Source organism: Aegilops tauschii, chromosome 5 (genome assembly GCF_002575655.3).
Source record: "Aegilops tauschii subsp. strangulata cultivar AL8/78 chromosome 5, Aet v6.0, whole genome shotgun sequence".
Classification (NCBI taxonomy): domain Eukaryota; kingdom Viridiplantae; phylum Streptophyta; class Magnoliopsida; order Poales; family Poaceae; genus Aegilops; species Aegilops tauschii.
The window spans coordinates 353,029,080-353,052,539 of NC_053039.3; positions in this window are offsets into that span (position 1 = coordinate 353,029,080).

Genomic DNA, 23,460 nt, shown 5'->3' on the forward strand with positions numbered 1-23,460 from the left:
GTTGGAGCCCGTACCATCGTCACACAATGCGGCAGGTCACCGACAACTCTGTCTGGATAAAGACGCAACTCAAGCCGAACACCAGACCGCCCCACCTTACCGTAAAGGTCACGATTACAACGCAGGTCACGATTACCCAGATGACTTGCAGCGGGACTTGGACAATAGAGCAGGCTACGCAAGACCGATCTACGGATCGCGAAAGCATGCAGCAACACGCGACGATAGCTACCTATTCGGACGTATCAAACCTCGTCACGCCCGAGCCGAAAACCGCAAAGGGACTCCTCCGGAGTTACGTCGCAGTGTGGCCCAACATAGAGGCGCCCCACACCCGCTTTGGTTCACTGATGAAGTAATGGATCATGAATTCCCAGAAGGATTCATACCCGTCAATATTGAATCGTACGATGGGACAACCGATCCCGCGGTATGGATAGAAGATTTCATCCTCCACATCCATATGGCCCGTGGGGACGACCTCCATGCCATTAAATACCTCCCACTAAAGCTGAAAGGGCCAGCTCGACACTGGTTAAATAGCCTGCCTGAAAATTCCATAGGCAGCTGGGAGGACTTGGAAGAGGCCTTCCTCGATAACTTCCGAGGAACATATGTCCGGCCACCGGATGCCGATGACCTAAGTCACATTGTCCAGCCGCCCGGAGAGTCAGCCAGGAAGCTCTGGACTCGGTTCTTAGTCAAAAAGAACCAAATCGTCGACTATCCGCACGCAGAATCCCTGGCGGCTTTCAGACACAGTGTCCGGGACGAATGGCTTGCGCGCCACCTCGGCCAAGAAGGACCTAAATCCATGACAACCCTCATTGCTCTGATGACCCGCTTTTGCGCGGGAGAAGACAGCTGGCTCGCTCGTAGAAGCAACAGCGCCAGCGACCCGGGCACTTTCGAAATCCGAGACGACAACGGCAAGCCACGACGAAGCAAATACAATTGTCGCAACGATGATGAAAGATCACGCGACACAGCGGTCAACGCCGGATTCAGCAATCCCCAGCCCGGTCAACGGAAGAAGCCATTCAAGGCAAAACGAGACGAACCATCCAACCTAGACAGGATATTGGACCGACCCTGCCAGATTCACGGCCACCCCAATAAACCAGCTAATCATACTAACAGAAACTGCTGGGTGTTTAAACAAGCCGACAAGCTCAACGCCGAACACAAGGGGAGAAGGCCGCTAGGCAACAGGGATGACAGAGAGGTTCACCAACGAAGTACCGGGGGTCAGAAGCTATTTTCGCCCGAGGTTCAACCACTCCCGGAGCGGAAATAGCAACCCGGCTTCCGCCGCCCACTCCGTACACCTACAAAGTTTGTACCACGCACACATCATTACGCACTCAAGATACCATGGGAATTGGCGGAAGCACAATACGGACAAGCCTGCAAGCACTCTAGTAACTTTTTTCTGTTATTATTTATTTTCTCTTTATTTCCTCCTTCTCTATCCTTTAAAAATAGGTGGCGAACAGGATAAACAGCTGAAAACTGGCTCTATCAGAGTCCGGATCCGTACACTCACCTAAGGGGCTATTTCCATCAAGGTTTCCCCCCACCGAGGACTGGCGGCGCAGACGTGCGACAGGAGGTCCAAAATAACTTTTGTAGACCGCACTCTCTATTTTTGGAGCCTGTACTATGCCTGTTCCTCCGCCTCCGACCCCGAGCATGTCAAATAGCCGGCAGGATGGCTTTTATATATATCATAAGTAATCATTGGCATATCGCTCAGTTCCCAGTAAACAGTATCCGAACTAATCATCCGTGTGGTTTTGCCACTGAATACGGCTTCCATGGTTGTTTCACAGATATACCTTGGCATAAACTGCCAGGGGCTTGGTATGGGAACAAATGAGTTGCCAGCAAAAAGCCCGAACAGCTCTACGACGTACTTCGGTGTCGCAAGTTTGGCCTTATATGCATCAGCTCCGAATCATTGTCTTGGGTCAATAGTTGGGTTGCCTGGCTCCTGTGCTTGCTACCCTACGTTCCGCTCTATCGGCTAGGGTATTAATGGGAGAACTACTGCGATTATGCCCTGGTCTAAACCGGACGAGCACCTCAGTAGAGAAAGCCGAAAACTGACTGTCATGATGCGGCGTGAGCTGGTCAACCACTTGACGACTCCTTGGAATCTTTAGTGATTCTCCGTGTCACACGAAGGATCTTTTTCAGATCAAATATGTAAGGCACCATACGCCGCATACATACCAGGGGCTATGTCGTAGTCCCACCATAAAACTCCTATGGCTAAGTGAAAGTGTTAACGCCCTATAGTCCGATTGCCTGGCTCGCCGCATTATCACCTCCTTCATGGACCAAGACGTTGGATAAATAGTGATTAAATGCTTTCCCGAACACCCCCGTACTTCCTACGAGGGGTCTAAAGCCGATGACTGGAAAACTTTCAGATTATATTAAAACGGCCGCACAAGAGGAATTCAAGCTTTCGAGCAAAACATAAAAATAGATTAACTATAAAATTGTCTTTTACAATTTCCATACATCTCACTCGAACATTATGTCTTTCGAGCACTAACCCTCTATCAAGCGGGCGGCCTCTAGGACGTCTTCAAAATAATGCTCCGGTTCCGGATGGTCCTTGCCTTTGGGTGGACTCTTCGTCGCAACATCGATGGCCTTCATCTTCCCTCAGAACGTCTTGACTCGGGCAAAAGCCATCCGTGCACCGTCAATGCACGTTGACCGCTTCACAGCGTCGATACGCGGCACCGCGTCAAGAAGCCTCTGCACCAAACTGAAATAGCTATTCGGAACAGGCTCGGTTGCCCACAACCGGATTATGACATCCTTCATGGCAGCGCTAGATATCCTATGAAGTTCGGCCCATTGGGACAGGTGTTCATTGAGCAACAGAGGGCGCTTTGACGCCCCAAACTGCGACCAAAAAAGCTTCTCCGTTGCATACCCGTCTCGCGCTTGGTAATACCGTGCCGCATCGGAAGAACTCTTCGGCATGTCCAAGAACTCGTCCGGAGAACTCCACACTTGGTTAAGCTGAGCATAGTTCGGGTCACCGAACTTAGTTTGCAGCAGAAATGGCTTTCTAGCCGCAATCTCCCTAGCCTGCCGAAGCTCCTCACGGACTGCTCTGGATTCCGATCGCGCTTCCCTCGCCTCTTGTGAGGCCTTGTCCAGTTCAGCCGTTAAGGCTTTATTCTCCTTCTCCAGAAGTTCACAGCGGCCAGTGGCATTTTCCAGTGCAAGCGCCACCATGGATATCTTCTCCTCGTGCAGCTTGTTCCGCTTTCAGCTCGGCCGATGCCTTTTCAGGAGCAGCATTGCTACGCCGGGCCTGCTCCTTGGCCTGGGCCAGCTCCGCTCGAAGAACTTCAACGGCGGCAGCACCATCTGCAGCCACGCATACTCCAGCATACAGATTTTAGCGTCATGCTTATACCATAAAAATATATTTGGATTGCACCAAATACATACCTTGCGACTCGTCAAGACGCATATTGATTAATGCAAGATCATCCCCTGCCGCATCAATCTTCCGCTGCAGCTCGGCAATTTCCATAGTCCGGGAAGTGGCCAAGGGGGAAGCAGCCCGTGTTCAAACGGGGGACACAATGTTTACCCAGGTTTGGGCCCTCTCTATCTAGGTAATACCCTACTTCCTGCTTGATTGATCTTGATGAATATGAGCGTTACAAGAGTTGATCTACCACGAGATCGTAATGGCTAAACCCTAGAAGTCTAGCCTATGAGTATATGGTCATGAATATGTCCTATCCGGACTAGAGATCTAGGTTACATGAGGTCGGTTACATAGGAGGAAACCTTCATAATAGGTCGCCTAGCTTGCCTTCCACGCCAAGTAGAGTCCAATCCGGACACGGACATAGTCTTTGGTCTTCACGTCTTCGCGGCCCATCAGTCCGGCCCATGGATATCAGGTCGAACGCCCGAGGACCCCTTAGTCCAGGACTCCCTCAGGAGCGCCGGAGCTGAATTCGGCAGCCGCGGCCCAGTTTGTGCCGCGGGGTTCTGTGATGTAGAACCATTGTTTTTGCCATTCCTTGACAGTCTCCACGAAAGTGCCTTTTGGCCAGGAGACATTGGCCAGCTTACTCACCATGGCTCCTCCGCACTCCGCGTGCTGGCCGTCCACTACCTTCGGCTTCACGTTGAAGACTTTGAGCCATGGCCTGAAGTGGGGTTGGATGCGGAGGAAGGCCTCACACACAACGATGAACGCCGAGATGTTGAGGAAAGAGTTCGGGGATAGATCATGGAAGTCTATCTCGTAATAAAACATTAGCCCACGGATGAAAGGGTGGAGTGGAAACCCTAGCCCGCGGAGGAAATGAGGGATGAATACCACCCTCTCGTTGGGCTTCGACGTGGCGAGGACTTGCCCCTAAGCTGGAAGACGGTGGGTGATTTCCTTCGCGAAATACCCAGCCACCCGAAGCTCGGCGATGTCTTTCTCCTTGACGGAGGAGACCATCCATTAGCCTTGACCTCTGGATCTGGACATGGTCGGATGCTTTTCGGAGATGGAGAAAGATGAGGACTTGGGCGCTGGAGCTCGAGGATGGAAGGGCAGAGGAAGGGGAAGGCGTGAGTGGATAAGGGTGGATTCTTATCCCCTTATAAAGGGTCGCAAATATCAAGCGCCTCCCCACTCGCCTCAAAACTCGCCTATTCCCAAGGACTGTGTGAATGGTACGGTTGGGTTACCCACGCCCGTATTGATGAGAATCCCACAATAAGGGGACACAATCTCTGCTTTGACAAGACGTGCCAGTGGCGACCGCGTCTCGAAACGTGGAGCGGCAGACGAAAAACGGTTCCATGTTGGTTAATCTCAATGCATGTTTATGACCGTTGTCGCTCTCTAGTTGGTTGCTCCCCAGTCTTTTTCTAGCCTTCACTTGTACTAAGCGGGAATACTGCTTGTGCATCCACTTCCATAAACCCAAAGTTGTTCCATATGAGTCCACCATACCTACCTATATGCGGTATTTACCTGCCGTTCCAAGTAAATTTGCATGTGCCAAACTCTAAACCTTCAAATGATAATCTATTTTGTATGCCCGAATCACTCATGTAGCGACTGGGGGTTGTCAGTATCTTTCATGCTAGGTGGGTTATTCTCACGATGAGTGGACTCCACTCATCATTCACGAGAAAATGGCTGGTAACCGGGATGCCCAGTTCCATGCTCAATTCAAATCAAAATAAAATTGCAAACAAAACTCCCCCAGGATTGTTGTTAGTTGGACGATACCCGTTGTTTCGAACTAGCCGTGGAATGTGCTTGTTGGTGGTGGGGGAGTAAAAACTTTACCATTCTGTTTGGGAACCGCCTATAATGTATCTAGTATGGAAGATACTGTTGGGGATATTACTACTGGGTGTAAACCGGCCAGGAGAGGCCGGGTTATCCCCATAATGGATTATCATATCTGAAGCCCATGAAGATAAAGACGGTGGCACTTTATGAAGGCCCAGAGCCCAAGGGCGGATTAAGGCCTGTGGACATAAACCGACCTCGAGATGTAAACTTGTGTTGTAAGGCAGAAATAGTAGAGACCGGGCCGGACACGTTTATGAGCCGGCCCCAAAATCCTATAAATCGGCGAGCGTCAACCCATGTATATAAGGGGACGACCCGGCGGCGGTTTAGGAAGAACAGACAACACCTCGAGACCCAGGCAAGGCGTATTCGCTCCCTAGTCATCGAAACCTAGCAATCCCACAACAACTGGATCGTAGGATTTTACCTTCAACGCAAGGGGCCGAACCAGTATAAACTCTCTGCGTCCCTTGTCCACTCCAACCCCTTTAAGCTAACCCGTCGCGATGGCTCCACGACTAAGTCCTTTCTCTAGGACATCTGCCGTGACAAAACCACGATAGTTGGTGCCCACCGTGGGGCTATCGCACGATGGTTTAGAGTTCTTAGAGGGCAACTTCGAAGGACTCAAGGGATACGCTGTGGGCCGGATGACCAAGAGTCGTCGCAGCAAGCTCTACATCGACGACGCAGGATGGGGCCCCGAGGCTGGCTCAATCGAGTACGGGTACCGGGTCCCCTTCGGCGGCATCCACGTTTTCATTGGCAAGATCGGCGAACCGGGCCCTAAGCCGGACATCTGCACCGACATAGTCGAGACGGCTCAGCGTGCGAGATCTGCCCGGGTTAAGCCTGCCATGAAGCGTGCCTTCGTGGGAGTCATCCACGGAGTGGAATCTGAGGATAAATCGGAATCTGGTGGTGAAACCGTCGTTTATTCCGGCGACGAGTCATCAACCGGAGAGACCGAGTCATTGTACCAGCTGCAAGATGGCCGGATTGGGGGCTGTTCTGATGGTGACAGTATTCCGGACCCCTTTGATCCGCCAAACCAGGTAGCGATCTTCATGGCCGGCACACAGCCTGCACTGCACTCCTCGATAGTAGCAACGATGATTTCCGGATCAGTAGCGGCGATGGCAGCCAGGGCATGAGGCCCTGTGCGACCACCGGCTCAGGTTTTGTCTGACCTGTTTGACGCTTTGGCAACGTTGCTAGCAGAAGTTAATCTGGCGAATCAGGAGGCGCATAATGCGGAAATCGCAAAGGTGAAGGATCAGATAACTCAGGCCAAAGCGGACCTGGCAGCTGAGGATACCAGGATGGCTACGGAACGAGCCGCATTGGATGCACAGGCTTGCCGACTTATGTTGGATCAGAGTGCATCAAATGATGTCATGAGGAGAAGATACTGGTCTCACCTACCACCGGTTTATGAGGCCAGGAACCTCTTTAATACCCCAGGAGCAGGGACCAGTAATCCGCCAGTGGTAAACTGGGCGGAAGCACCTGGAACGGGGGCGCCGGTTCAGCCGCATCCCACGGACCCGCCTCGTCAGAGCAACGCTCCATCACAGCACGTCCCAACACCACCGAGTCATTACTCTAACCCGATGGATAGCATTGTTGCTGTCGCTTCACTTCTGGCGGCTCTCTCGATCGAAGGCGAGTCCCCAGTAGCGGTTGAGACACAATGGGCTAGGGAGCTCCTTCAGACGGCTTTGACTCAGTAGCAGGCTTATTCATATAGTCGCGAAAGGATCCATTCTACTCCCCACCCAAGCCAGAGTTACAGCAGGCATATCAATGAACCGGCCATGTCAAGCAGTGCACGAAACCGTGATCCGCCCCGTGGCCATAACCCGGCGGGTGGCGGTGGTGATGCTCAGGAGGTGGTGGACCGTGCTAGGGCACGTCGAGAGGCCGAGTTAGCGGCGCAGCATGAAGCCCGCCAACTTACTCCGATTCGTCCAACCACGTCAGTGGAACCAGGGGTTACTTCCAGCTCTTTGGGAGTATCGTGTCTCGTCCCAGCGCTGCGCAACGTGCGCCTGCCCAAGGATTTCAAGGGCCCATGTAAGTTGCCGAATTACACCGCCGCTTTATCCCCCGAGTCATGGGTCGAAAGCTATGAGTTAGCAATGGAGATGCTGGATGTAGATGATGCGGCGTGTGCTAAATACTTCACCATGATGCTAGAAGGGACAGCCCGCACTTGGCTAAAGAACTTGCCGGCTAACTCTATTGGGTCATGGGCCGAATTAAGGGCCCAGTTTATCCAGAATTTCAAGGATACATGCAAGCAGCCCATGTCAATTGTGGACTTAGCTGCCTGTGTCCAGGAGGAGGGAGAATCAACAACCCATTGGGTGCGCCGGGTTTCGGAGATTTTGCATTCATCGGACCGCATCAACACTGATATAGCAGTCTTAACATTGGAAGGCAATTGCCGGTTTGCACCTCTGAAGTTGAAGTTGGGACGGCTCAAACGTCATTGTAATGACATGGGAACGCTTATGGCAGCTCTGGTAAAGTATGCCGACTCTGATAGTACCAAGGACCCCAAGTCTGATGATGACAAGACAGGGAAGGGAAAGAAGGGCGGCAACACCAAGGGGCAGCAGCATAACCCGGCGGGTCATGGAAACAACGGTAAGCGTAAAGCGGATAACAGCTTAGATTTTGTGGCTAACACCAACACGCAGGACAATGGCCAGCGGCGTAAGGGTAAACCGTCCCAGCGTGGCGGAGGACCAAGTCCTAATCTGGAGCGCCTGTCTTATCTGTTAAACCAGCCTTGCCCAAAGCATGGAACGCGGGAAAAACCGTCCACGCACCTCTGGAAAGATTGTTATATCATGCAGGAGTTCAAAAATTCTGACTTTTTTCGGTATGATGACGGATCGGGCGGCGGTTCAGGCCCTGGATCTCATGGGCCGGGTTACGGTGGAGGCAACTCCGGTTCTGGTTTTCACGGTAATCAGACCAGACATGGTAATCAAGGCAATCAGGGCAATCAAGGTGGTTATAATCATCAGGGCAATCAGCAGCAACAGCAACAGTCGGGTTACCAGAGCAACCCGAAGCAGTTGAACAGTGGACAGTATCATGTCTTCACCACTAGCCTGTGCAGGCGCGATCAGAAGCTTCATAAAAGGGCAGTGAATTCCGTTGAACCGGCGGTGCCCCGTTACTTATGTTGGTCTGAGCAGCCGATCGTATGGAGTAGGGAGGATCATCCGCCCCGGGTTGATAATCCGGGTCATCTGGTGTTGGTGGTGGCGCCTCAGGTTGGCGGATATAAGTTAACCAAGGTGCTCATGGATGGAGAGAGTAGTATCAATATCCTATGAAACTTTCCGTCGCATGGGATTAACAAATAAAAATCTTAAACCTTCCAACACGGTCTTCCATGGTGTGGTACCTGGTAAATCGGCATATCCAGTTGGTAAGATAGCTCTGGAGGTTGCTTTTGGTGATGAGCATGATTCAAGATCAGAAACATTGACCTTTGAGGTGGTGAAAATCAAGAGCCCATACCATGCCCTGTTTGGACGACTGGCTTATGCTAAGTTCATGGCAAGGCCCTGTTATGTTTATCTGCAGCTCAAGATGCCAGGTCACAAGGGAACCATCACAGTACACGGAAGCCGTAAGATTGCTTTGTAATGTGAAGAGGGTGATGCGGCTTATGCTGAGTCGGTTTGTGCAACAGAAGAGTTGAAGTTCTACAAGGACAATGTTGATCCGGCAGATATGACTTCGTTGAAGAAGCCAACTACGGAGAGTGATCCGACGTTGAAGTTTAAATCGGCTGATGAGACCAAGCTTGTTGATTTTGTTCCTGGCGATTCATCCAAGCAGTTTATCATCAGCGCTAACTTGGATCCGACATAGGAAAGCGCGCTCATCGAGTTCATCCGTGAGAATCGGGACATCTTCGCATGGAAGCCTTCTGACATGCTAGGTGTACCGAGAGAACTCGCTGAGCACACTCTTAATGTTGATCGCAAGTATAAACCGGTCAAGCAGTTCCTTCGCCGGTTCATTGAAGAAAGGCGTAAGGCGATTGATGAGGAGGTGGCCAGGCTCTTGGCAGCTGGGTTCATCATTGAAGTATTTCATCCTAAATGGTTGGCTAATCCGGTGCTAGTACTAAAGAAGAACGGCACTTGGCGTATGTGTGTGGATTACACAGATTTGAACAAGGCTTGCCCGACAGATCCTTTTGCTCTCCCTCGTATTGATCAAATCATTGATGCTACAACGGGTTGTGAGCGTTTGAGCTTTTTGGATGCTTACTCTGGTCAGATCGAAATGGCAGTTAAGGACCAGGAGAAGACAACGTTTATATCTCCTTTTGGAGCCTTCTGTTATGTATCCATGCCTTTCGGGCTCAAAAGTGCCCAGGCGACTTACCAGCGCTGTGTACAGAATTGCCTTCATAATCAGATCGGCCGCAACGATCATGCCTATGTGGATGATATTGTGGTGAATTCCAGAAAGGAGGGGACATTGATAGATGACTTGAAGGAGACTTTTGATAACCTCCGGATTTATAAAATGATGCTTAATCCAGCAAAGTGTGTCTTTGGTGTTCCGGCTGGCAAACTCTTGGGTTTTCTAGTATCTAACAGGGGCATTGAAGCTAATCCGGAGTAGATCAAGGCTATTACTTCCTTGGCCAAACCGAAGTGTGTCAATGACGTCCAACGTCTGGCAGGCGGGATTGCAGCTTTAAGCCGGTTTATCAGTCGCCTTGGGGAGAAGGCCATCCCTTTGTACCGATGCTGAAAAAGACGGATAACTTCGTCTGGAGCGACGCTGCCAATGAAGCATTTGAGGATCTAAAATGACAGCTGGCCAATCCGCCGGTCCTTGCTGCTCCTGTCGATAAAGATCGCTTATTGTTATATGTGGCTGCTAATGCCCGGGCTGTTAGCGTGGCTATTGTGGTAGAGCGCAAGGAGGCTGGAAAGGAGTATCTGGTTCAACGGCCGGTTTATTATATCAGTGAGGTACTTATTGAGTCCAAGCAAACGTACCCGCATTGGCAGAAGCTGGTGTATGGAGTTTTTATGGCGAGCCGGAAGCTTAAGCAATATTCCCAGGGTCACCCAATCACCGTGGTCAACTCTGCACCTTTGGGGGATATAATCCAGAACAGAGAAGCGACTGGCCGAATTGCCAAGTGGGCTATTGAGCTTGGGCCTCACGGGTTAAAGTATATGCCTCGGCCGGTGATCAAGTCCCAAGCATTAGTGGATTTCATCAATGACTGGACAGAGTTACAGGCGCCAGAAGAGAAGTTGGATCATACTTATTGGACTATTCACTTTGATGGGTCCAGACAATTGGAGGGCTCGGGGGTTGGAGTCGTATTAACTTCCCCACGAGGTGATAAGTTTTGGTATGTTCTCCGTTTAATGTTCCCTTGCACAAACAATGCAGCTGACTATGAGGCTTTGCTCCACGGTCTTCGGATGGCTAAGGAGATGAATTTAAGCCGAGTTAAGTGCTTCGGTGACTCGGACCCGGTGGCTCAACAAGTGTCTGGTACTTGGGATTCCAAGGACCCACTCATGGCAGCATATCGTCGAGAGGTGGATATTGTTGCAGGTCACTTCAAAGGTTATCAGGTCGATCATGTGGACCGGCGGAAGAATGAAGCGGCGGACGCTTTAAGTCGTCTGGGTTCTCAACGGAAACCGGTTCCACCCAACGTCTTTTTCGATGTGCTACATAAACCGTTGGTCATGCTCCCAACAGAAGAAGATTTGGCTGTTCCTGACCCGGAGGCTCAGTTGGTGGCGGCGCTTCACGTCATTCCGGATTGGACGGTCCCGTACTTGGCGTATATGAATCGGGGCGAGTTACCGGAGGATGAAACCTTGGCCAGGCAGATAATCCGGCGGTCTAAGTCCATGACTATTGTCAATGGGGAGTTACATCATTGCAGCATGACAGGGGCGTTTCAGCGTTGTGTATCTCCTGAAGAAGGCCGTGAAATTTTGCATGAGATCCATGAAGGAGATTGTGGTCACCACGCCGGTTCAAAATCTCTGGTAGCCAAGGCGTTTCGTCACGGTTTCTATTGGCTGACGGCTCATGCTGATGCTGAGGACTTGGTCAAAAGGTGTGATGGATGTAAAAAATTCTCACGACGCGCTCATGTAGCGGCTCAGGAATTGAGGATGATTCCAATCACTAGGCCGTTTGCAACTTGGGGGCTGGATATGGTTGGGCCCTTTAAGAGATCCAAGGACAAGAAGACCCACCTTTTGGTGGCGGTTGATAAGTTCACGAAGTGGGTGGAGGCAGAGCCAGTCAGTAAGTGTGATGCGGCTACGGCGGTTCAATTCATGAAGAAGGTGATTTTCCGGTTTGGTTTTCAACACAGCATTATAATAGATAATGGTACCAATCTGTCAAAAGGTGCTATGAAGGAGTTCTATCAACGTGAGCACCTCCGGCTTGACATATCGTCAGTGGCTCACCCCCAGTCCAATGGTCAAGCGGAGAGGGCCAATCAAGAGATCTTGAGAGGCATCAAACCCCGGCTTACGGTTCCTTCGCAACGGACGCCGGGTTGTTGGGTAGAGGAGTTACCTTCTGTGTTATGGAGCATCAATACCACACCCAACAGATCAACGGGTTGCACACCTTTTTTCATGGTTTATGGAGCGGAGGTGGTTCTCCCTAGTGACATCCGTCATGACTCACCTCGTGTAGCGGCGTATGTTGAAGCTGACAATGAGAAGGCACGACAAGAATCACTTGACCTGTTAGATGAGGAGCGTGACATTGCAACAGCCCGTTCGTCGATTTATCAGCAAGATCTGCGTCGTTATCACAGCCGCCGGGTTAGAACCAGAACTTTTCAAGAAGGCAATCTGGTGCTCCGACTCATACAGGATCAGACGGATATGCACAAGTTATCCCCACCTTGGGAAGGACCCTTTGTGGTAAGCAAGAATCTGCATAATGGGTCATACTACCTTATAGATGTTCGAGAGCGCAAAGACTCAGGTAAATTGGAGGAGGAGACCCACAGGCCGTGGAATATCGCTCATCTTCGGCCTTACTATACTTAAGCCATAGGCTTTGCTCATGTACATATTTATGACAATGTATATATATTATGATCAATATAATAAACCGGAGCCTCAGCTAAAGCGGGGTATCTGTTGTTTTTTACATCAAGTGTGGTTACATGGGGGCTTCTGTTTGTAAAGAGGCCTCTGGTTTACCCTTTGGTTCAGCTTATAAAGCTTTATGTAAAGAAAAAATCACTTGGGGGCTTGGTCGTACTCGAACCATAGCTACACCTCTTGATCGGCGCAAGGCCACTAGAAAAAACACTTGGGGGCTTGGTCGTGTTCGAACCATAGCTACGCCAGAAAACTATTTAGGGGCCAAAGAGAGTGTTGCAAAAGAACAACTCAAACATAGGCACCCACTGAGCACGGCTCAAAATATTGCTTGGGGATTCTTTGCTATCGCAATGAACAAAGAATCTACACTTGTAATAGGCTATCAAGCCACAGCTTGGAAGCCTGGTGTATACACCTAAAACCCCGGGTTAGCCTGCCTTTTTAAGTAAGTCACTCCGTCCAGGTAAACCTGGTATGACCCGCCGAACTTTGACAAGTCAATCTGATAAGACCCTGAACTTGTCAAGTGAAAACAACGATTGATTAAGGATTGAGGACCATCTTAAAAGGCTTTGTGAAATGGTTTAACTCAGTGGCCTGGCAGCCCATGAAAAGCCTCGAATTTGGGGCCTGGCAGCCCGTGAAAAGCCTCGACTACAAATTTCTTCGTATGCTTTTATTTGCCAAGTTTTTTCTCTTTTTATGACATTTTGATAAGCCGGCGTTCATTAAACCCGCCTTGACTTTCAACTACAAGTTGTCAGTATCTGATCAGTCACAATCCGGAGATTAATAACCCGGTCTGGTTTTGACTATAAGTCGCCAGCATTAAGTATGAATAAACAGGTGTTTATCATAACCCGGAACGGTTTTATCGTAAACCGGCACAATATGACAGAAGATTAGGGTTATTACCCTCATTACAACAATTGGTCAGCCAGCATTATGACTCAAGGTCACAGGTATCAATTATTTTCATATTTGATTATTTTCACAAGCCTTGGTTATAAACCCTGGCTATATATCTGGGCATAGTGACCCGTCCGGCGGTAAACCGCTAGGACACTGTCAACTACTTGTGTGCAGGAATAGCTTGAGTAAATTGCTATGGATTATGAACATCATATGTCTTAAGCATGGCAGATGAACAAGTATCAGGCACAAATAAGTATGCACGATGGCATAGCAGACCAAGTGTTTTAACTAGCCTATTACAAGGCGTTTCAGTGCCCAAAAGGATAATTGTTTTCCTGACAAGCATTGCAGCACGTGGAAGTTTAAACCGGCCTCTGGATCATGATTCGTCACCAGCTTGACCTGACGGTTGCGGATCATCTTGCACCGGTTCATCCTCTTCGTCTCTACCTAGCGGCTGGAAGGCAATAGTTGCCAGTCGATCCCAGTTAGGGCTTGGAACAAAGCTTCGTCGCTTATAAGGGTGGACGGTTCAATGTCAGGGGCATAGGTGTGCTTGCGAATTGGCGAGATGAGATTTTGAACTTCATGAGTTGGTGTAGCAACCCGTTTGTTGTTGACGTCATAACTCGCCTGATAATGTGAAAGATCAGCTTCTTCCGCTAATTGGCAAGCCAGTGGACGTACTTCCCGGTTTATGGCTCGGAGGTCATCATTGCCAAATTCTGATCCGTCTTCTTTTAAGCTTGGATAGCCTTTGCTGACAACCTCCGGATCAAGATCGGGCGCCCATGCCTTTGCCCGGGTGAGCGCGGTCAGAGCACCGGCTCTTGCAGCAGATCTCTTTAGTTCTTCTACCCGGGCAGGCAGCATTGACAGCCTTTATAGGGTCTCCTTGATTAAAGTTGGTGGCGGTTTGTTGTGCGAAGCAGTGCAGATAATCCGTTGCGTGCCGGTATATAACTACTCTATAAGAGTATAGGCAGCCTTCAGCTTTCTTCGTTACGTCAGAGCCCAGATGACTAATGCGAGTCCCTGCATAATTACAAGCATCAGTAAACCGGCTTCGTATGGGATGCTAAGTTGAAAATATGAGGCAAGGATGTTTACCAAATACAGCAGCCGTCATGGCATGTATCTGCCGCTTTACACCAGTCAGTTCATCTACTACCGGTTTAAGAGCTGCTTCTGTGTCCTCGGCTCTTTTTTGCAAAGCGGATTTTTCTGTCTCCCAATCTTCCCGCTCCTTGTTGAAACTCTCTTTCAATTTTTCCATGGCGGCTCAAGCGCTGGTCAGCTCATCCTTTGCCTTGGAGGTTTCGGCTTGCTGGGACTTGATGTTTTCTTGCAGATCGGCGGTTTGAGAATCTTTTTTGCTCAGCTCAGCCTATAAGAAATAGACATATTATGAGTTGACGGTGCATATTTAAAGTACCAAGGACATAACAAGTTATGCACCTGATACTTGGGGGCTAATGCATATTTGCTTGTTCTCGGAAATTTCTACAAGTCCCAAGCACAATACAAGTATTACTCTTGGCACTTGGGGGCTAATGTATGTTTGCTCAAAATACTGATATGGGAATTCTTCTACAAGTCCCGGTTCATCTTTATAAAGTTAAACCGGCCCTTGGGGGCTACACCAATGAAAGATACAGTATTGCAATTTTAAAATACCGGTTCATCTTAGAGAGATAACCCGGTCCTTGGAGGCTAGGCATGCGAAGTTAAGTTATTACTAAGTCCCGGTTTGGATTAACATCATAAATTGGCCCTTGGGGGCTACTGCAGTTGACATTGGAAATTGAACATAAGATAAAAACAATTGTGTGGTTACCTCATATCGCTCCATCAGATTTACTAAACCGGCTTCATAGTTGCGGCTAGTATACAGACGGTTCAAGAAGCCAGAGTGAATGTCTTGGGCGTTGAGATGGGCGTAGCTGGACAAATCAGTGTTCCATTTACCCTTGCCCATAGCAGAAAGCTCATCCTTGGCGCTATGCTTGGATAAAGCAACCGGGTTGCCAGGAGCAGTGTGGCTGACGCCAGTAATCATAATGTCGTCTTCTTTATCATCAGAAGCCTTCACTGGAGTGGACGGCTTATCAGCAGCCTTAGCCGGACTGGCCGCTTTATCATCTGTGCGAGCCGGACTAGTCGGTTTGTCTGTATGACCTGTGGTGTCAACTTCTACTCGTTCAACAACGAAGTCATGATCTTGTTGAGGCGGATCATCAAGCAGAAATTTAGCATTGGTCTCTACTGGGTCTGGGGTTTTCTCCGGTTCAATAACCACATTTTCATCAGCCGGTTTGTTTAACCAAGCCTTCTTGCTGGGTCTTGGCTTGGCACTGAAGAACAAATATAAAAGTCAATAAATTGTGTAAGGCATAAAGTAGTGGAAATAAGTTTAAAGGTATGACTCACCCAGGAACTGTCTTGAGGGCTGGAAGGTGTGTGGATGTTGACTCGCCAGAGGATGAGTGAGGTGTTCCCTGATAATTTGAATCAGATGGATTAAGAGGATGCCGGAAACAACCCGCCTTGGGGCAAGAAGTATCAAGAGTATAAGAGACCTCTGATCGGCGTTTCTGAACCGGAGTGTTCGGTAAACCGACGGAGGTAACTACCTGGCCACTGTGCCGGGTTGTGCGGCGAGCTTCGTGTTGCTGCGTCTTCAAAAGAAAGTTTGGGTCCAAGTGAGGAAGGGGGTGAGAAAATTTTACTTCCCGGTTTGCTCGACGGATTTTTGATGTTGGCAGAGGATCTGAATCGGAGGAAAGAATAATTACCTCTACGTCATCAGCTTGACTGCCTTGAGTGCTGTCCTGATAATAGTCATTGTCAATGAGGTGTATGAAAAATGAACCAAGAGAGTCAAGTTCTACCTCTGAGTCCGGATTAGCCACATCGGCATCTGCACTTGGCTCGGAAGACGCAGTGGTCCTTTTCTTGGCAGGTTTTTTAACAACCTTGGTCTTGGGCAAAGTGGCTTTGCCGGTTTATCTTGCGGTTTTGCCGGTTTATCTTGTGGTTTTTTCTTCGAGAACGGATCATCGCCCTGACAAAGATGGACAAGATTTTCAGAGAATATTTGAAAGAAGCAAGTTAAAACAAACAAAAAATTTATGTGACCCTTACCTTTGGAGGTTTGTTGGAAACACAGAAAGGACTTAATCCGGTCTGGCTACAGACAGCCACCGGTTCATTCAGCATCTTCTTCACGGCCTCAGTAACTTCAGCATCTGTAAGCTGGATATCAATGTGTCGTTGAGGGTCCTTCAAGCTCCCGGTATATTCACACATTAAACCGGGGCGTCGGCTTAAGGGCAATATGCTCCAAGTTATCCAACAGCGAGCAAAATCAACACATGTTAAACCGTTCGCCATAAAGGCTCTAAGCATTGAGAATTGTGGAGCATAAGTGGCCCGTTCCTTTGCAGTCAACCTCTGAGGAAAGGGATGTGTATTGCTAAGACGGTGAGGGCGGTAACCTTGCAAAGGATTTTCATCAATTGGAGATGTATCTTTGCAGTATAACCAAGTCTGGTTCCACTCGTTGGGGTGACTGTGAAGCTTGGCGTGAGGGAAGCTGACTTCCTTCCTCTTTTGAACCGCCATTCCACCGAGCTCGGTATTGGGTCCATCTGTGAACTCTGTGCAATGGTTTAAGTGGAAGAAGTCCCTAAACAATTCAACTGTGGGCTCCTCTTGAAGATAAGCCTCACAAAAGACTTGGAAATGGCAGATGTTGGACACAGAGTTTGGGCCGATGTCCTGAGGGTGGAGTTGGAAACTGGCAAGCATATCTCAAAAGAATTTTGAACCGGGAGGGCTAAAGCCTCGACCCAGATGGTCAACGAAAACAACTACTTCTCCGTCCTTGGGTTCAGGAGGATTTTCCGGACCGGGGGCCCTCCAGTGGATGACCTCTTTTTTGGCTAAAGCGCCAGTTGCGACACATCTGTCTAATTGATCTTTAGTGACCCGGGAAGGAGCCCTATTGCACTCATAGACTTGTTTGGCCATTTCAATGGAAAGCTGAAACATGATTATTGCTGGTTTGAGGTTTATATTGAACAAGTATAAAGCGGTGCAAGAGCAGAAGAAGACAGAAATATGTACACATTGTTAAACCGGAATCAGTCATGAGAGATGTACAGAGGTAAAAGCGGCTTGGCGGTTCAACAGGGGACTAATGGTACCTACCGGATCATCACTTTTTCTATAAAGATTAAACCGTCTACTCTGATTTAGAAGATACAGATCTAAGATGCATAAGTGAAGGAAAAACAAGTTTCACAGCAAGGCTTGATAATTTCAGATCTGCAGTGTGACAAAAAACTAGAAAGTATTCAAACCTAATTTCAAGTGCTTGAACAGTTCAGCAAGTTCAGATGAGTTTTATATAAAGGAGAAGATCCAATAAGGAAAAAAGGGATTATGGCTACGGGCCGCACAGGAAGCATCAGATCCAAGCTAGTCGTTTGTGCTAATAAGAAGAAGAGGGAAGAACGGCGCCGGAGCTTCAATAAACTCCGATGAACACTGAAACCCTAATGGTGGATCTAGAGCAAGGAAAAGAAGAACTTACTGATGCTGAGGGAACAGCGGATGAGCGCCGTGTTTCTCTGGTGCGGTCAGGTTGATGCAGCGGCCGTCGTTGGGGCGGAAGCGAAGTACGACGGCGGTGGTAGAGCTCCAATGGTCGGGCGTTGCGAGGAAGAGGACGATGTGAAGGGGCATGAAGGGGAAAAGTGAAAAGGACCCCTCGGCCTTATTTATAAGGTGAATGGATAAGTGGCAGGGGCGAGAATCGAGGAGCCCGAAAAATGGGATATGTGACAGCTCTGTCGCCTCGATTGTCGGAGGCTCATTAATGAAGGTGAGCTATATGCAATCTTTTAATGGCAGGTGACATCATGGCGGTTTATCACTATCCTGGAAGATGACGTCAAGGCGGTTTACAAGATTACTGTGAAGATGATGAAGGAAGATTTTTTCTTAAAAAGTTGAAGATTGACATGAACCAGTTCAAATCAATCTGGGGCCTAATGTTGGGGAAATTACTACCGGGTGTAAACCGGCCAGGAGAGGCCGGGTTATCCCCATAATGGATTATCATATCTGAAGCCCATGAAGGTAAAGACGTTGGCGCTTTATGAAGGCCCAGAGCCCAAGGGCGGATTAAGGCTTGTAGACATAAACCGACCTCGAGATGTAAACTTGTGTTGTAAGGCAGAAATAGTAGAGACCGGGCCGGACATGTTTTTGAGCCGGCCCCGGAATCCTGTAAACCGGCAGGCGTCAACCCATGTATGTAAGGGGACGGCCCGGCAGCGGTTTAGGAAGAACAGACAACAACTCGGGACCCAGGCATGGCGTATTCGCTCCCTGGTCATCGAAACCTAGCAATCCCACAACAACTGGATCGTAGGCTTTTACCTTCACCGCAAGGGGCCGAACCAGTATAAACTCTCTGCGCCCCTTGTCCACTTCAACCCCTTTAAGCTAACCCGTCGCGATGGCTCCACGACTAAGTCCTTTCTCTAGGACATCTGCCGTGACAAAACCACGATAGATACCGAGATCTCTTGGTTGTTATGTTGACAATGAAAGCATACCGCTCAAAATATTATTCATGTCTGTTTTAAAGCTCGAGCTCTAGCACCTCTGTAAATCCTTGCTTCTATGAAGGGCCTATCTATTTACTTTTATTGCTGAGTCATCATCCTCTTATAAAAAGCACCAGTTAGGGAGCACCACTGTCATTTGTATGCATTGTTATTAACTGATACTGAGTATGACTGTGACTGGATCTCTTTCACCATGAATTACAATGTCCAGTCAGTCCTTGATCCTCACAGGTGCTCTGCATTTATGTTTTGCGGTCTCAGAAAGGGCTAGCAAGATACCATTTTGTTATATCATATCATGATTGTTTTGAGAAAGTGTTGTCATCCGAGATTTATTATTATTGCTCGCTAGTTGATTATGCTATTGATATGAGTAGATGTGAAACCTAAATGTTATTGTGAATATGGTTAGTTCATGATCTTTGTTGAAAACCTGAATGCTGGCTATACATATTTGCAGCAACAAGATCAAACAGAGTTCGTAAAAGTGTTTCTTTAACACTTTCAGTTTGCCAACTGAATTGCTTGAGGACAAGCAATGGGTTAAGCTTGGGGCAGTTGATACGTCTCCATCATATCTACTTTTCCAAACTCTTTTGCCCTTGTTCTGGACTCAAATTTGCATGATTTGAATGGAACCAACTCGGACTGACGCTGTTTCGGCAGAATTGCCTTGGTGTTATTTTTGTGCAGAAATAAAAGTTCTCTGAATGACCTGAAAATCCATGGAGAATATTTTTGGAATATATAAAAAATATTGGCGAAAGAATCAACTGGAGGGGACCTACTTGCTACCCACAAGGGTGGAGGGTGCGCCCCCCTCCCTTGTGGGACCCTGGACCTCCACCGACCTCAACTCCAACTCCATATATTCACGTTCAGGGAGAAAAAATTAGAGAGAAGGATTCATCGCGTTTTACAATATGGAGCCGCCGTCACCCCCCTCCCCTGTTCTTCATCGAGAGGGCAGATATGGAGTCCGTTCGGGCCTCCGGAGAGGGAAAATCGTCACCATCATCATCACCAACCTTCCTCCATCACCAATTTCATGATGCTCACCGCCGTGCATGAGTAATTCCGTCGCAGGCTTGTTGGACAGTGATGGGTTGGGTGAGATTTATCATGTAATCGAGTTAGTTTCATTAGGTTTGATCCCTAGTATCCACTATGTTCTTAGATTGATGTTGCTATGACGTAATTTGCTATGCTTAATGCTTGTCACTAGGGCTCGAGTGCCATGATTTCAGATCTGAACCTATTATGTTTTCATGAATATAATTGTGTTCTTGATCCTATCTTGCAAGTTGTAGACACCTATTACGAGTTATGATCCGCATACCCCAAGGTGACAATAATTGGGATTCTTTCTGGTGATTACCGTAGTTTGAGGAGTTCATGTATTCACTAAGTGCTAATGCTTTGTTCCGGTTCTCTAGGAGGCCTTAATATCCCTTAGTTTCCATTAGGACCCCGGTGCCACAGGAGGGTAGGACAAAAGATGTCATGCAAGTTCTTTTCCATAAGCACGTATGACTATATTCGGGATACATGCCTACATTATATTGATGATTGGAGCTAGTTCTGTGTCACCCTAGGTGCATGATGAATGCCATCCGACATAATTATCCATCATTTATCCATTGCCTAGGAGCTCCTTTCATATTGATCTTTGCTAACTTACTTTTCCGTTGCTACTATTACGATTGCTACAAAACTACTACTGTTACTTTTGCCACCATTATCGTTACTTCCATACTACTTTGCTACTAAGTACTTTGCTGCAGATATTAAGTCTTTCTGGTGTGGTTGAATTGACAACTCAGCTGCTAATACTTGAGAATATTCTTTGGCTCCCCTTGTGTCGAGTCAATAAATTTGGGTTGAATACTCTACCCTCGAAAACTGTTGCGATCCCCTATACTTGTGGGTTATCACACGCGCCCCCTAGGCTTGTAGCCTCCTCGGTCACTTCCTGGCCCAGCTCCGGTGCTTCGGGGTCTGGTATGTCTCCGGCGTATTTACAATTTTTTATTGTTCCATGCTATTATATTATCTATTTTTGATGTTTTATATGCATTAATATGCTATTTTATATTATTTTTGGGACTAACTTACTAACCTAGAGCCCAGAGCCAGTTTCTATTTTTTTCCTTGTTTTTGAACTTCGCAGAAAAGGAATACCAAACAGAGTCCAAATGGAATAAAACCTTCGCGATGATTTTTCTTGGACCAGAAGAGACCCAGGAGACTTGGAGTGCAAGTCAGAAGAGCCACGAGGTGGACACAAGGGTGGAGGGCACGCCCCCTGCCTCGTGGGCCCCTCGGTGACCCCTTGACCTAGATCTTCCTCCTATATATTCACATATGTTGCCAAACCACTAGAAGCATCCACGAAAACACTTTTCCGCCGCCACAACCTTCTGTTCCCGTGAGATCCCATCTTGGGGCCTTTTCCGGCATCCTGTCAGAGGGGGATTCGATCAGGGAGGGCTTCTACATCAACTCTATTGCCCTTACGATGAAGCGTGAGTAGTTCACCTCAGACCTACGGGTCCATAGCTAGTAGCTGGATGGCTTCTTTTCTCTCTTGGATTCTCAATACCATGTTCTCCTTGATGTTCTTGGAGATCTATCCGATGTAATCTTCTTTTGCGGTGTGTTTGTCGAGATCCGATGAATTGTGGATTTATGATAAGCTTATCTATGAATATTACTTGAATCTTCTGTGAATTCTTTTATGCATGATTTGATATCTTTGTAATTCTCTTCGAACTATCGGTTTGGTTTGGCCAACTAGATTGGTTTTTCTTGCAATGGGAGAAGGGCTTAGCTTTGGGTTTACTCTTGCGATGTCCTTTCCCAGTGACAGTAGGGGCAGCAAGGCATGTATTGTATTGTTGCCATCGAGGATACAAAGATGGGGTTTACATCATATTGCTTGAGTTTATTCCTCTACATCATGTCATCTTACTTTACTCTGTTCTTCATGAACTTAATACTCTAGATGTAGACAGAGTCGGTCGATGTGCAGAGTAATAGTAGTATATGCAGGCAGGAGTCGGTCTACTTGACATGGACGTGATGCCTATATTTTATAATCATTGCCTTAGATATCATCATAACTTTGCGCTTTTCTATCAATTGCTCGATAGTAATTTGTTCACCCACTGTATTATTTGCTATCTTGGGAGAAGCCTCTAGTGAAACCTATGGCCCCCGGGTCTATTTTCCATCATATAAGTTTCCAATCTACTATTTTGCAATATTTTACTTTCCGATCTATAAACCAAAAAAACCAAAAAATATTTACTTTATCTTTTGTTTAGTTTTATCTATCGCTATCAGATCTCACTTTTGCAAGTGACCGTATAGGGATTGACAACTCCTTTATCGCGTTGGGTGCAAGTTGTTTGATTGTTTGTGTAGGTATTGGTGATTTGTGTGTTATCTCCTACTGGATTGATACCTTGGTTCTCTAACTGAGGGAAATACTTATCTCTACTTTGCTGCATCGCCCTTTCCTCTTCAAGGGAAAAACCAACGCAAGCTCAAGAAGTAGCAGGAAGAATTTCTGGCGCCGTTGCCGGGGAGATCTATGCCAAGTCAAGACATACCAAGTACCCATCATAAACTCTCATCTCCTGCATTACATTATTCTCCATTTCCCTCTCGCTTTCCTCTGCCCCACTTCTAAAATGATTTTCGAAAATATTTGCCTTTTTCTTCGCCCCTCTTCCGTTCGTCTTCTTCGTTTCTTTTTGTGTGCTCGTGTGTTGGATTGCTTGCTTTGTCACGATGGCTCAAGAGAATACCAAATTGTGTAACTTTTCCAATACTAATAACAATGATTTTATTAGTACTCCGATTGCTCCCGCCACTAGTTCGGAATCTTATGAAATTAATGCCGCTTTGCTGAATCTTGTTATGAAAGATCAATTTTCCAGCCTTCCTAGTGAAGATGCCGCATCCCATCTGAATAATTTTGTTGAGTTGTGTGATATGAAAAAGAAAAAAGATGTGGATAATGATATTATTAAATTGAAACTATTTCCGTTCTCACATCGAGATCGTGCTAAAACTTGGTTTTCATCTTTGCCTAAAAATAGTATTGATTCATGGAATAAGTGTAAAGATGCTTTTATTTCCAAGTATTTTCCTCCTGCTAAGATCATCCCCCTTGGGAACGATATTATGAATTTTAAGCAACTTGATCATGAACATGTTGCACAATCTTGGGAGAGGATGAAATTGATGATACGAAATTGCCCCACTCATGGTTTGAATTTGTGGATGATTATACAAAAAAATTATGCTGGATTGAATTTTGCTTCTAGAACTCTTTTAGATTCGGCCGCGGGAGGTAATTTTATGGAAATTACTTTGGGAGAAGCTACTAAACTCC